At 33.8% G+C, this 15,420-nt stretch overlaps 1 protein-coding gene across 1 annotated transcript in view; it reads right to left on the bottom strand.

Annotated features, from left to right (window-relative positions):
- The window catches only part of LOC101887402 (rootletin), an 89,663-nt gene extending 83,918 nt beyond the window's left edge, over positions 1 to 5,745 (bottom strand). The window contains 1 exon segment of the mRNA XM_059121072.1: positions 4,672 to 5,745. The gene's annotated coding sequence lies outside the window, so the exon portion shown is untranslated.
- Between the last annotated feature and the right edge of the window lie 9,675 nt (positions 5,746 to 15,420).

The raw sequence follows: 15,420 nt of genomic DNA, 5'->3' as shown, positions 1-15,420 counted from the left end.
AATTTGATAGAGGTATTTTTGAGCTCCATAAATTATCTGCTACCAAGATCATTGTTGTGGAGCACATATTATGCATGTGAGGGGCTTTAACCCCCAAATCGGATGAAACCTACATATGGGAGCCATAGCTATATCTGAATCGGTTTTCACCAAATTTGAATTACTTATTTTTAGGATGAATTTAGTTGGGTGTGCCAAAATTCAGGTTATTTGGACAGATATTGGCCATTTGGTGCACAATTAACTCGAAATCTGTATATACACTGGTGGCCAAAACTAAAGCAACTGAAATTACAAGAAGAATGATTGCTCTGTAACTTGTTTAAAAATTAAGAGAATCAGAGAGTTTTTCTAGTTTTAAGTTAGGCACGTTATTTAATTTTATAAAAACTTTAAACAACAAACCAAAATTCATTTTTATATAAAAAATAATGTATGGTAAAGTCAAATAACCCGAATTTGGCTTGGACAAAACAAAATCAACTCTGTTGTATATTCGTATGATCGCTTCAATTTCAATTATTTTAACTTTTATATCTATTCCTTGTTGCTATCTTCAATTTACAATTGCAATTTCGCCTGTCATAAATCATTTTTGAGAAGTTTTTTACAACAGTATATGTTTGTTTTCGTTTTTTAAGTACTGCCCAAAAAGTTTAAAAATAGCTATTTGTGATTTCTGTGATTTCCCGTATACAAAGTCGGTTTTATGAAACTGGATCAGCAGTAACAGTCTATAACGGATAAAAGCCGTGAAAATTTCAGCCCGACTGATCAACAAATTGTGAGGAAAAAAAACAACCATTTAAGAGTTCAACTGGATTGGTGAGAGAGCTATCATTGGATATAAGCTGGAGATCAGTGCGTAGACGAGTAGTGGCAGCTGGTCTGCATGCCCGTAAGCCATCAAAAAAGCCATTTATATCTGGAAAAATCGGAAACCCATGATAACATTCGGAAACGATAATATTATTTGGAATGCAGCTCAATGGAAAAATATTATATTCTGGGATGAGTCTACGTTTTAAATTAAAGGCTCAGACATGAAATATATTACGGTGATAAGACCAAAAAATGAAAGAGTCAAGCCGCAATGTTGCAAGTGTAGCAAAGGTAGGGTGAAGCATGAGGGAGGGTCAAAAATGGTGTGGCGCTGTTTATACCCTACACCACAGGGTGGTCAGGGTATTATGTCTTTGTGCATTTGTTTGTAACAGGCAAAAGGAAACGAGATAGACCCATAGTTCCTTTTGATGATCTGCATAGAATCACATTCTGAGTCGATTTATGCATGTCCGTCCGTCCGTCTGTCCGTCCGTCCGTCCGTCCGTCTGTCCATGTATTTTTGTAAACAAAGTACAGGTCGCATTTAATGCCCGATCCAGATGAAATTTTGCACAGATCATTTGTTTGGTCCAAGGACGAACCCTATTGAAATTGGAGATAATCGGTTAAAATTTAGATATAGCTCCCATATATATCTTCGTCCGATTTGCCTTTTATTGTGCACCAAACGTGTAATATCAGCCCGAATTGTATGGAATTTTGCACATACAACCAAATTAGACCTGAAAATAAGTATGCCAAATTTTATCGAGATCGGTTCAGATATAGCTGTAGCTCCCATATATATTGTTCATCCGATTTGTTATTTTTGTCCACCGCCGCCGTAATATGCACTCTGCAACAACAATATTTGGGGAAATATATCAAATACAGCTCAGAAATACATTTGCAAAATTTTATCGAGATCGGTTCAGATTTGCATATAGCTCCCATATATAACTTCGACCGATTTACCTTTTATTGTGCACCAAACGTCTAATATTTGTCCAAATGGGATGGAATTTGGCACATACGACCGAATTGAGTCTAGAAGTATGTCAAATTTGGTGAAGATCGGTTCAGATATAGCTATAGCCTCCATATATATTATTCATCCGATTTGTTATATTTGTTACCCACAACCGTAATATGCACTCCGTAACAACTATATTCAGGGAAATATATCAAATACAGCTCAGAAATATCTTTGCCAAATTTTATCGAGATCGGTTCAGATTTGGATATAGCTCCCATATATATATTTATCCGATTTCAAATTAATTGTGCACCAAATGGTCAATACAAGTCCGAATTTAAAAGATACAAATGCTTCGGCATGTTTAGTCCTTTGAACTTTAAATTATAATTATAATCATAGCGTGTATGATTGAATTCTCCCATAAAAACTTTTAATTGTTATGTGGAGCTCTACTAAATTAGCAAAGTGGTGTAGGGTATCATAAAGTCGGCCCCGCCCGACTTTAAGACTTTCTTTACTGGTTTTCTTTCTATGAACTTGGGCCTATCCATGGAATAAAGGAAGTTATGGATTGGTTTGTTTAGAAAGATTGTTGTTCCCTTTCGCTGAGGAAAATATTCAGCTTATTTTGGTGTTTCAGCATGACAATGATCCAGCATCAAAACTTGTCAAAGATGGTTGCGTTAGTCAAAAATCGGTGTTTTGTCATGGCTGGCAAAATCACCTGGCCTAAACACCATAGAAAACCTTCGGAAACAAATAAACACAACATATTCCAAAGAGTTCAGGGTGCCTGGGAAAGCATACCCAAGGATCAAATTAAGCATGTTATAAATCAATGTCTCGTAGGTGTGCAGCTGCTATCAAAAATAATGGATATCCTTTCGACTACTAGCCAAAATTTAATTATTTGAAAATAAAAAATCAAAAAGTTGCTTTAGTTCTGACCAAACAAAACTTGGGTCATTTTAGTTTTCCATATAATATTCTTCATTCAAAATTATTTTTGTATTTTAATTTTTAGTTTTTTAAAAGTGAATAAAGTACCACTTATTACTTTGTTTATTTTTGTAAAAGTTACAGGGTATTTGTCTTTGCGACTTCAGTTGCTTTAGTTTTGGCCACCAGTGCATATATATGGGAGCTATATCGTTATTTCAACCGAGTTCGTCCTTGGGCCAAACAAATATTGCTTGCAACATTTTATCTCAATCGGATAATAATGGCATTTGCATTTTGTTCACAAAAATGACTCAGAAAGTCATTCTATGACGATCTTCAAAAATAAATATGGGTCTATCTCGCTTCTTTCTCCATGTTACAGACAAATGCACAAAGTCATAATAACCTTACCGTTATGTGGTGTAGGGTATAAAAATGCGATAGCAATTTCTATTTCTTTACAATCTCTACTTTATTTATGTATTGTTTGTCAAATTTGTATTTTGTTTATATTTTTCTTTCTACTGGGAGTTTGACATAAATCAACGCAACTGTAAATTGAAGGTGTGCCTGGTTACTCTAAAATTTGTAACAATTGTTACAAATTGTTACTGGAAGTCGTCTGTTAACCCGAAAGTTCTGCAAAAGAGAGCGGTTGGAGAGAGAAATTTTGACAGTTCTTTCAGTGAGAGTTTGCAAATTCTTGCTGGACAAATTTCTTCTTGCAATCACTTGCAACTCTTCTTCTTCTCATTCATCGACATTCAATCAGATGTTTTCTATTGTTTGTTTAGTTTCAATTTGAGAACAACGTAAAAGAATGTGAAAAAGGTAAATATTAATATGTAATAAGAAAATAAAAGACTATTTCCAACATTTTTATTTAAAAAACTTGTAAAATTAGTATTGCTTCCTTTGTTTTAATTCTCCTTATGGGGACAAATTGGTTTGTTTTGACAAACCAGCTGATTAGTTGCAAACTTCTGCAGGAATACCGTCTGTTTACTTTTCGCATTTTCCTTGCAAAAGAGAATAAAACTACCTTACTCTCTCAGAAAGAAGTTGCTGGACAATTCCTGATGGAAAAGTAACCAGACACACCTTGAGTATTCCTGCAGAAGTTTGCAACTAATGATTTGTCAAAACAAACCAATTTGTCCCCATAAGGAGAATTAAAACAAAGGAAGCAATACTAATTTTACAAGTTTTTTAAATAAAAATGTTGGAAATAGTCTTTTATTTTCTTATTACATATTATAATTTACTTTTTTTCACATTCTTTTACGTTGTTCTCAAATTGAAACTAAACAAACAATAGAAAACATATGATTGAATGTCGATGAATGAGAAGAAGAAGAGTTGCAAGTGATTGCAAGAAGAAATTTGTCCAGCAAGAATTTGCAAACTCTCACTGAAAGAACTGTCAAAATTTCTCTCTCCAACCGCTCTCTTTTGCAGAACTTTCGGGTTAACAGACGACTTCCAGTAACAATTTGTAACAATTGTTACAAATTTTAGAGTAACCAGACACACCTTTTATTACACACATTTACATTTGAAGACCTCTAAGTAAATAATTAGGTATTTACATGTGTTTGTATAAATTCACATGATTGATGATTGTAAAGTTATTCGCACCATTTAATGGTAAACATATATGTATGTATGTATGTATGTAGGTACACAGGTGTTTGTATACAGGCGCAAAACCATAATCGAATTTTATTTGTGTATGTATGTATATACGTATATTGTACATTCATATGTGTGACGCAAAAGTCGGCATGCAATGAATTCTTCTCGTTTTTGAATAAAAACCATCAGAAAGCGATCTTCGACAAAGATGAAAACAAAAACAACAAGTGTAGACATACATAGTATGTATGTACTCGTATTTGCGTGTGTGTGTGTGTGTGTATACTTACGAGAAAATGTTTTTCTTTTTTAATATTTTCTCAAAATGGGGAATGCAAATGCGTCCAACAAGACTACCAAAATTTCGTCGATCGACGTGCCTTGCTTGCTGCTAACTGCAGGAAGTTCTTTGTGTGCCACCACCAGATTACGAATGGCCCGGGTGATTTGAAGTCCCACAGTGACGACGCAAATCACGGCTGATGAATTGATGTGGTCGTTTGGCGGTTTGCGGCGTCAGTTGGCGGTTGTCTGTGGCTACTTTTCCACTTCGTTTTACACAGAACAAGTTGCGTAATACTGCCTTCTTTCTTTCAGTGTATTTGGAATTCGCTGTGTCGCGGGTCTTTCGCTTCGGTTTGGATCAATTTATTGTTGCTTTGCTGGCGCAGCTCTGCTGCGGCTTCTTCACCCTTCAGTGCTAAATTTCCTGACCTGGAATGGAAATGCAATCGAACAGTGGCATTGTTTCAAAGCCGCTCGTATTTTTTTTCGACAATTGCCCGGGTGTTGAGGTGTGCGAGCGCCCGTATTCGTATGTGCGTTTATAGGTATGTTTATTTTTGTTTCTTATTAAATTCTTCACTTAATTCCGTCAAAAAGGCACCGATCTCCCTTAGAAATTGAAACTAAAAACGAAGGGGAAACTAAATTTATTTTGGAAATATCACCAAAAATACTGCGTTCGTTGAAAAAATTAGCTCTGTTATAAAAATAGAACAGATTCTTTGAAATTGCAACACATCGAGCAGAAGAAGTTTTCCGTTGATTCTTGACACACAATTTGCTGGGGGAACTCACAATTGCACTATGAATCGATGGAACACTTCGATTTCATACGTTTTCCGTATCTTTCGTTTAGCAATAGGATTCTAATTGGATATTCATTTTTTTTTAACGGAAATACGCTTATTTTATATGCTTTTAGTTAGCAAATCGATTTCTTAATGGCTTCTTAATTTTTGAACAATATATTTATCCCTTTCACTCTCGCTGCAGGTATATGGCGTTCCTTTGGCACGGCACGGATTCCGCTGCGATTTTCGTTGCAAACATTAGCACGCTCGGAGAAGAACTAACGTGTGGAAACTTGTGCCGCAGATCGCTTAGCCCCGAAAATGTATTTGGGAAATTCAATTTTCCTCTCGCTCTCTTTATCTGTTTTCCTATGTTTCATTTTTCCGGTATCACATTGTGAAATTTATCGACAAATCGGAAAATGACTTTGACTTTTGTTATAGCGAAAGCAAAGTTCTCCAACAATTTCAGGAGCTGCAAAAAGAAAACGTTTACAGCGTTACCTTAAATTCGGCGGAGCATACACAAATACTTAACTTCCCTACTATGGTAAAATGTCCATATCATAAAGTCTACCAACTAATAAACCATGGTAATCTCAGGCTATCATACGATTACATTTTTTTATTTTTTTGTCCCTTCATTGTCAAATGCATACTTTGTATTCTTCCTTAAGTATGGGCGTACCGCTGGTAAGAAATTTATATTTATTTTCGAACAAATATTTTTTAATTTTCACGCCTTTAGAGTATAAAAGTATAAAAGTCAAAGAAGAAAATAATTTAAAACAAGAAACTAAAATATTGGTCTGATAAGTCATGTAAAACTTAATTATATTACACTGACATCACCGAAAAAGCTTCCTAAGATGTTTGCAGCCTAAAGGGCTAAGTACATAAGAAGCTTGAAGTCATGGCTAGGCATATTAATGTCAAATTTTAATGGAAAACGACGGCTGGATTTTAGTGCGGCTCTGTAATCCCTTTGTGAAATGTCACAAAATATGCCTAGCCATGACTTCAAGCTTCTTATGTACTTAGCCCTTAAGATATGGAACGTATACGTTTTTATGTGAAAAGGAAAGCCGAAACAATTAACTTTGCACTATTGTGTTTTGACTCCCTTTCAATTTCAAATCACAATATATAGACCACGATCGAGTATATCGTATGTTAGGTAACGCTGTTACAGGCATATTTTATTATTATTATTTTTTATTTATTTTTTTTTTTTTGAAACTATTTGTAATGGCCAAAGTCGTATTAGAAATAGTTAGAACAACGGAGAAAAGATACAACAATACAAAGTGAAACCAGTAAAGAAAGTCTTAAAGTCGGGCGGGGCCGACTTTATAATACCCCACACCACTTTACTAATTTAGTAGAGCTCCGCATAACAATTAATCGTTTTCATGGGAGAATTCAACATACACGCATTCATAATTATATATAATTATAATGATAATTATAATTTAAAGTTCAAAGGACTATATATGCCGAAGCATTTGTATCTTTTAAATTCGGACTTGTATTGCCCATTTGGTGCACAATTAATTTGAAATCGGATAAAGATATATATGGGAGCTATATCCTAATCGAAACCGATTTCAATAAAATTTGGCAAAGATATTTCTGAGCTGTATTTGATATATTCCCTGAATATTGTTGTTACGGAGTGCATATTACGGCTGTGGTTAACAAATATAACAAATCGGATGGACAGTATATATGGGAGCTATAGCTATATCTGAACCGATCTTCGCCAAATTTGACGAACTAGCTTCTAGACTCAATTCGGTCGTAAGTACCAAATTCAATTCCATTTGGACAAATATTAGACGTTTGGTGCACAATAAAACGTAAATCGGTCGAAGTTTTATATGGGAGCTATATCCAAATCTGAACCGATCTCGATAAAATTTGGCATACTTATTTTCAGGTCTAATTTGGTTGTATGTGCAAAATTTCATACAATTCGGGCTGATATTACACGTTTGGTGCACAATAAAAAGCAAATCGGACGAAGATATATATGGGAGCTATATCTAAATTTTGACCGATTACCTCCAATTTCAACAGGGTGTGTCCTTGGGCCAAACAAATGATTTGTGTAAAATTCCATCTGGATAGGGCAATAAATGCGAACTGTACTTTGTTTACAAAAATAAATGGATAGACGGACGGACGGACATGCATAAATCGACTCAGAATGTGATTCTATGCAGATCATCAAAAGGAACTATGAGTCTATCTCGATTCCTTTTGCCTGTTACAAACAAATGCACAAAGACATAATACCCTGACCACCTTGTGGTGTAGGGCATAAAAAGAACATTAAGTTCGGGCGGGCCCATGGCATTTAACTCTATAGTAATACCAGTGTCAAATTCGATATGACGTTTGGTGATTCAATTTCTTTTCTTGGTGTATAGTAGGTATACACTTTTTTGATACAACACTTCTCTGTGAACATATTTTTTGCCTAATAATAGAAAAAACAAAAACACTGTTATAATTGAAAACAAGTAAAAAACATTAAGTTCGGTCGGGCCGAAAATTAAATACTCTCCACCTTAGATAAAGGAAAAATTTTTATGTAAAAGTATCTGAAGTGAAGCGTGTTTCACTTTAAACTTCATATACCAGTAAGACCTTTTGCATAATGCAGTTAAACTTATCAAAATATCATAAAGCGATTGAGGCCGTTATATGGGGCCATACCAAAACGGGAACCTCTATAGACAAATTTATACTTCAAGGACTGTCATCTATCAAATCCTCTGTAATACTAAATTTAGAACAATTATGTGGGTAAATGTGACTAGGATTATCAAAATACAGAATATCGGTGGGTATCGTTATATGTGCGCTATAGGAAAACGTGGAACTAAATATTCAATGTTCTGCCACTGGGCTAGAGCTATTATGAACTAAAAATACCAATTTTTATCAAAATATCGAATATCGACAGGCACCGTTATATAGGGGCTATACCAAAAGGTAGACCTACACATACAATATTTCGCAACAGGAGCTACAACCTAATACGAACTACAAATACCAATTTCTGGACAAATCCGCTAAAAAATGTGCAAAAATCATCAAAACACCGAATATGGGTACCCCTGTTTGGGGGCTACACCAAAACGTGGACCTACACATACAATGTTTCGCTACACAAGCTACAACCCATTATGACAACAGAATATCGAGAGGTACCGTTATATGGGGACTATACCAAAACATTGACCCATACATACAATATTTCGCCACACGAACTAAGACCCATAATGGCCTACAAATACCAATTTCAAACAAATCCGTGAAATCCGCAAAAATCATCAAAACATCGAATATCGGGAGGTACCGTTATATGGGGGCTATACCGAAACGTGGGCCTATACATACAATGTTTCGCCATATGAGCTATAACCCATTACGAACTAAAAATACCAATTTCTGGACAAATCCCTTAAAAAATATGCAAAAATAATCAAAACACCGAATATCGGGAGATACCGTTATATGGAGGCTATACCGAAACGTGGACCTATACATACATTCTTCCGGCACATGACCTAGAACCCATTATCACCCACATGACCCATTTTTTGGTCATAATGGTTTCTAATGTTTCCTTTCCCCTAAGGTGGAGGGCAATTAAAGTTCGGCCCGGCCGAACTTAATGTTTTTTACTTGTTATTCTAACTAATGGTCTGTTCCAAAAAAAAATTATTAGAAAGAATATTATTTTATATAAACACTAGCTGGCCCGGTCCGCGTTGCCGGCCCATAGTTTTTGTCTATTATGCATATTTGTCAAAGCATGATTATTCAAAGATATGAATGTTATAAATGTTCACGTACTGGTCGATTAGTTTTTAATTTTTAGTCAAATGAGCAGTAATTTGGAATTTACTGTACTTTGTACAACTCGTAATTGAGGGCTAATTGATTTAAGAATAGGCAAAGTTAATTACTTTTTTGAACCCATTAGCACCTCAGATTGTGCATTAGAGTCCTCATAAGTCCCCCTAACCATGTCGGTCTGTTTGTCCGCCAAAAGGTGGACTTGAGGGGATACTATTACATGGAGAAAATCCTAAAATTTGTAGATATGTTGAAATTTTTGTGTAAGATTTTCATCCCCAAATACTCATTTTTAGCCAAATCCTTTGAAATATGGTAAAATGCGAAACATCGACCCACATTGAAAACTTTCTTCACCCCTTATAATCCAAGATGACAAATAGAGGCCAAATCAAAAATATAGCTATTTTACATCCATTACCGTAAGATGGGAATTAATTTTATTTGCCATTTAAATTGTAAGTTGGAGTCCATATTTTTCATCATAGTATAATTTAATGACGATTCAACAAATATTCGGTCCCGTGCTAATTTCTTATATTTGTAATTTGTTCATGTTTTCACAATTTATTTCATATAGATGTATATCCCAAATCTACGTTCCCAACCAATATTCTCTTGGGGGTTACAAATTCAATAGAATACAAATTTTTCTTTTCTGACCACACATTAGATGTGAAAGTGGACTTGGGGATACTCCAATGTGGGGACTTTACATGAATAGATTTCTATGTGGCAATTATCTGTACGATGGTTCCTTACCCCAGGGTAGCATAAATAAAATTTTTTAGTGGTCAAGACCAATATGGGCCCTACTCCGAAAATTTTATGCGAAGAGGTTCTCTGCCCCCCTTAGAAACAAAGATGCCAAATAAGGGCCAAAAATAGAAGAAAATGGCGAAGGCTCCAAAAATGGCTTAAATCATACGATGATTATTTATGATCGATATCATGACCTGCTAAAGCGATTTAAGGTATCTTAAATGTTCAGGCAGAATTTTTGGAAGGATAGAAATCCTTTTCTTACTAAAAGTCCCATTCGCTCTACTATTTTGCACCCTTTATATTTGGTATTTTACTGATTGTACTCCCAAAAATTTTTGCATTTTTAGCTCTCATTGGACGGACTATTGTCACATGAAAGAAGTAGGGCCACGCTTTGAAATAAGCCCCATTAGTCTTTTTCGGTCATTTTTGTTTGTTTAAATGTCTGCGCATCTTCCAGCTGAAGCACGATGTAGGCCCTGGAGTTGAAAGGTAGATGTCAGTTACCATCGTATTTCGCACTTATTTCATTTTTTTGGTGAAAAATTGTATATAGTGAAAAATTATTCTTTATTTTGTTCACAAAAAATCCACTGAATTCAATATGATATTACAAATTGACAAAAAAAGAATAACAAATTGAAAAAATCTTTAACTTGTTCGCTGATTTTTTACAGCAACTGTTTTAAGATCCTTACAAAGTTTGTCAATAGAATGTACTTTTATTTTAATATTCAATTCCGTTGGAATTTTTTTTTTCGATATTTTCCCGTTTTGAGAATTGTTGCAATGAGATCTCTTTTTTCGTGTTTCTTTTTAACGATTTTGAAAAAGTAATTTTCTTTTATCTTTGGTGTGACCGCATTAAATTATTCCGGTATCATCTATTCCGTTTCGCCACCACATAATTCGGTACTACACTTCCATGTAACCCGTTATCAATTTCAGTTCTCAAGAAATCAAGTCAATTAAATAAATTGGTATTAATATTCGAATTCAAAAATAAAATATAAAAAACACTAAAAAAGTACATTAGAAAAAAGTAAGTCAAAATGGAAAAAAATCATGCAAAATAAAACATTACTATTGTACATTTCAAAAGTCAAAATGAAAATGTTAACATATCACATTTTTACGCGATTTTTTTTGGATATTATCCTTTTCGGATAAGAGACAATTCCGAATTTGTATGAATCATTAAAATCAGTTCAGCGGTTCTTAAGTTATAAGCGTAGTAACTAACACAACTTTCATCTATATCTATAAAAGAGGAAAATGTTTGTACGTTTGTTTGTTTGTTTGTTTGTTTGTTTGTTTGTTTGTAATTTATGGACTCGAAAACTGCTGAATAGATTTTTCTGAAAATTTCCATATATACTGCAACATCGCCTGAAAGTAACATAGGCTATATACATTTTTGAATTTCCACTTGGAACTGGAGATATAGCATCAGAATCGGAGGTACCTCCCAAAAATTTAGATTTTATATGCACATATCTATTGATCGGTTAAAGATACAGTCTCCAAATTTGGAATGTGTAACGGAATTTGGAACAAAAATAAGTTTGCTAAATTATATTGTAATCGGTTCAGATTTGGATATAGCTCCCATATATATTTTCAACCGATTTCGTTCATTTGATGCCTCAAACACAATATGAATGTTCGATTCCAATGAAATTTGGAATATGTGACGGGATTTGATCCGAAAATAAATTTGTCAAATTATATTGAAATCGGTTCAGATTTGGATATAGCTCCCATATATATTTTCGGCCGATTTCAAGCATTTGATGCACCAAACACGCTATGTATCCCCAATTTCAATGCAATTTGAAACGTGTGATAGATTTTATCTAAAAAAATTTATTTCCCAAATTATATTGAAATCGGTTCAGATTTGGATATAGCTCCCATATATATTTTCGGCCGATTTCATGTATTTGGTGGACCAAATAAGATATGTATGTCCAAATTTAATGAAATTTAAAATAAGTAACGGAATCGGGAGCAAAAATGAATTTTTCAAATTATATTGAAATCGGTTCAAATTTGGATATAGCTCCCATATATATTTTCGGCCGATTTCATGTATTTGGTGGACCAAATAAGATATGTATGTCCAAATTTAATGAAATTTAAAATAAGTAACGGAATCGGGAGCAAAAATGAATTTTTCAAATTATATTGAAATCGGTTCAGATTTGGATATAGCTCCCATATATATTTTCGACCGATTTCATGTATTTGATGCACCAAACACGCTATGTATCTCTAATTTCAATGAAAATTGGAATCTGTAGGGGAAATTAAAACGAATATACATTTGTCAAATTATAGTAAAATCGGTTCAGATTTGGATATAGCTCTCATATATATTTTCGGCCGATTTCATGTATTTGGTGGACCAAATAAGATATGTATGTCCAAATTTAATGAAATTTAAAATAAGTAACGGAATCGGGAGCAAAAATGAATTTTTCAAATTATATTGAAATCGGTTCAGATTTGGATATAGCTCCCATATATATTTTCGACCGATTTCATGTATTTGGTGGACCAAATAAGATATGTATGTCCAAATTTAATGAAATTTAAAATAAGTAACGGAATCGGGAGCAAAAATGAATTTTTCAAATTATATTGAAATCGGTTCAAATTTGGATATAGCTCCCATATATATTTTCGGGCGATTTCATGTATTTGGTGGACCAAATAAGATATGTATGTCCAAATTTAATGAAATTTAAAATAAGTAACGGAATCGGGAGCAAAAATGAATTTTTCAAATTATATTGAAATCGGTTCAGATTTGGATATAGCTCCCATATATATTTTCGACCGATTTCATGTATTTGATGCACCAAACACGCTATGTATCTCTAATTTCAATGAAAATTGGAATCTGTAGGGGAAATTAAAACGAATATACATTTGTCAAATTATAGTAAAATCGGTTCAGATTTGGATATAGCTCTCATATATATTTTCGGCCGATTTCATGTATTTGGTGGACCAAATAAGATATGTATGTCCAAATTTAATGAAATTTAAAATAAGTAACGGAATCGGGAGCAAAAATGAATTTTTCAAATTATATTGAAATCGGTTCAGATTTGGATATAGCTCCCATATATATTTTCGGCCGATTTCATGTATTTGGTGGACCAAATAAGATATGTATGTCCAAATTTAATGAAATTTAAAATAAGTAACGGAATCGAGAGCAAAAATGAATTTTTCAAATTATATTGAAATCGGTTCAAATTTGGATATAGCTCCCATATATATTTTCGGCCGATTTCATGTATTTGGTGGACCAAATAAGATATGTATGTCCAAATTTAATGAAATTTAAAATAAGTAACGGAATCGGGAGCAAAAATGAATTTTTCAAATTATATTGAAATCGGTTCAGATTTGGATATAGCTCCCATATATATTTTCGACCGATTTCATGTATTTGATGCACCAAACACGCTATGTATCTCTAATTTCAATGAAAATTGGAATCTGTAGGGGAAATTAAAACGAATATACATTTGTCAAATTATAGTAAAATCGGTTCAGATTTGGATATAGCTCTCATATATATTTTCGACCGATTTCATGTATTTTATGCACCATGCACGATATGTATGTTCGATTCCAAAGAAATTTGGAATATGTAACGGGATTTTGATTAGAAAATAAATTAGTCAAATTATATTAAAATCGGTTCAGATTTGGATATAGCTCCCATATATATTTTCCGCCGATTTCACATATTTGATGCACAAAACACGATACGTATTCCCGATTCCAATGAAATTCGGCATGAGTGGCTAAATTTGGTACAAAAATAAATTTGACAAATTATATTCAAATACGCTCAGATTTAATCATAGCTCCTATATATATACTCAGCCGATTTCACATATTTGATGCACCCAAAGCGAGAAAGACGAAATCTGGCACCAGAAAAAATTGACAAATTTTATTGAAATCAGTTGAGGTTTGGGTATAGCTAACATATGTGTGGTTACAATAATAAATGTGACAAATTAATTGGAAATTAGTTAAGATTTGGATATAGCTCCCATATATATATTCTCGGCCGATTTCACGTATTTGACGCACCAATTTCAATGAAATATGAAAGGTGTGGCGGAATTTGGTGTAAAAGTAATTTTTTTAAAATTATATTTAAATCGTATCAGATTGGGATACGATTTTAATAAGAACCATTGAACCACAACGCCTTAGGCTAACACTAAAAAACAACTCAACAATTAATTTGAAATACGCTTATTACGGCGAAGTATGTTGCTATCTCGAATTCATTAATTGCAACAGAAATGCCACTCAACTTCAAAAGATTGCAGTTTACTGCACGCTTGGTATTTGCTATGAAATAAATAAATCCGAAGGACAAACCCTTCGTGTATGTATGTCATGTCACTGCTTTTCTAATGGTTTTGGTAATTTACGCATTAAAGTAGTGCAATAATTTTTTTTTTAATTATAAAATTTGTTTTTTTTTTAACCAACATATATTCGTAAATAAAATTTTGAATGCATATAAAATCAAAAGGGGTAGCGAAGCGCACCGGGTTCAGCTAGTTTATATATATATAGATTCACTTCTTAACGTAAACTCAAATTACAACTTTACGTATTTTCTTTTGCTTATATCTACCTGAAACATTAATATTGAATTCATATACAGGGTGAGATGAAAAAACTGCAACCAACTTCAGACTGCTGTCATTTCTAAGCCACTCGTCCGACAGCTGTTAAAATTATTGCAGTCACAGATCATTATATTGTTTATAAGCTACAAAAGCATTTTGGTGAGAATTTTCCAGAAAAAAAGTTATAAGTGATGGAATTCAAGCGTGATGGTGTGATTTCTTTATATTTGGCTGGAAAACCACAAGTAGCTATCGTTAGAGCACTCCAGCATTTAAATGTGAATAAATCTTTTGTGTCTCGTACCATCGCTCGTTACTGTGATACTGGTAGCGTAGCCCGACGTCAAGGAAGTGGACGGAAGAAAACAGCAACATCAGCAGGAATGGTTCGAAAAGTAAAGAAGCGACTTGATCGAAACCCGCGTCGCACTGGCCGAAAAATGGCTCGTGAGCTGAAAATATCGCAATATTCCATTCGGCAAATATTGAAAAATAAGTTCGGATAAAGTCATTGAAATTCCAAAAAGTGTAAGAACTTACACCGCAACAGAAAGAAAATAGACTCAAAAGAGCTAAAGGGTTGCTTCGCTTGGCCGAAAGTGGTGAACTGCCGAATTTGTTTTTCCCCGACGAGAAAACATTCGTTGTCCAGCAG

Source organism: Musca domestica, unplaced genomic scaffold (genome assembly GCF_030504385.1).
Source record: "Musca domestica strain aabys unplaced genomic scaffold, Musca_domestica.polishedcontigs.V.1.1 186, whole genome shotgun sequence".
Taxonomy (NCBI): domain Eukaryota; kingdom Metazoa; phylum Arthropoda; class Insecta; order Diptera; family Muscidae; genus Musca; species Musca domestica.
This window is presented reverse-complemented; position numbering and strand designations above follow the sequence as displayed.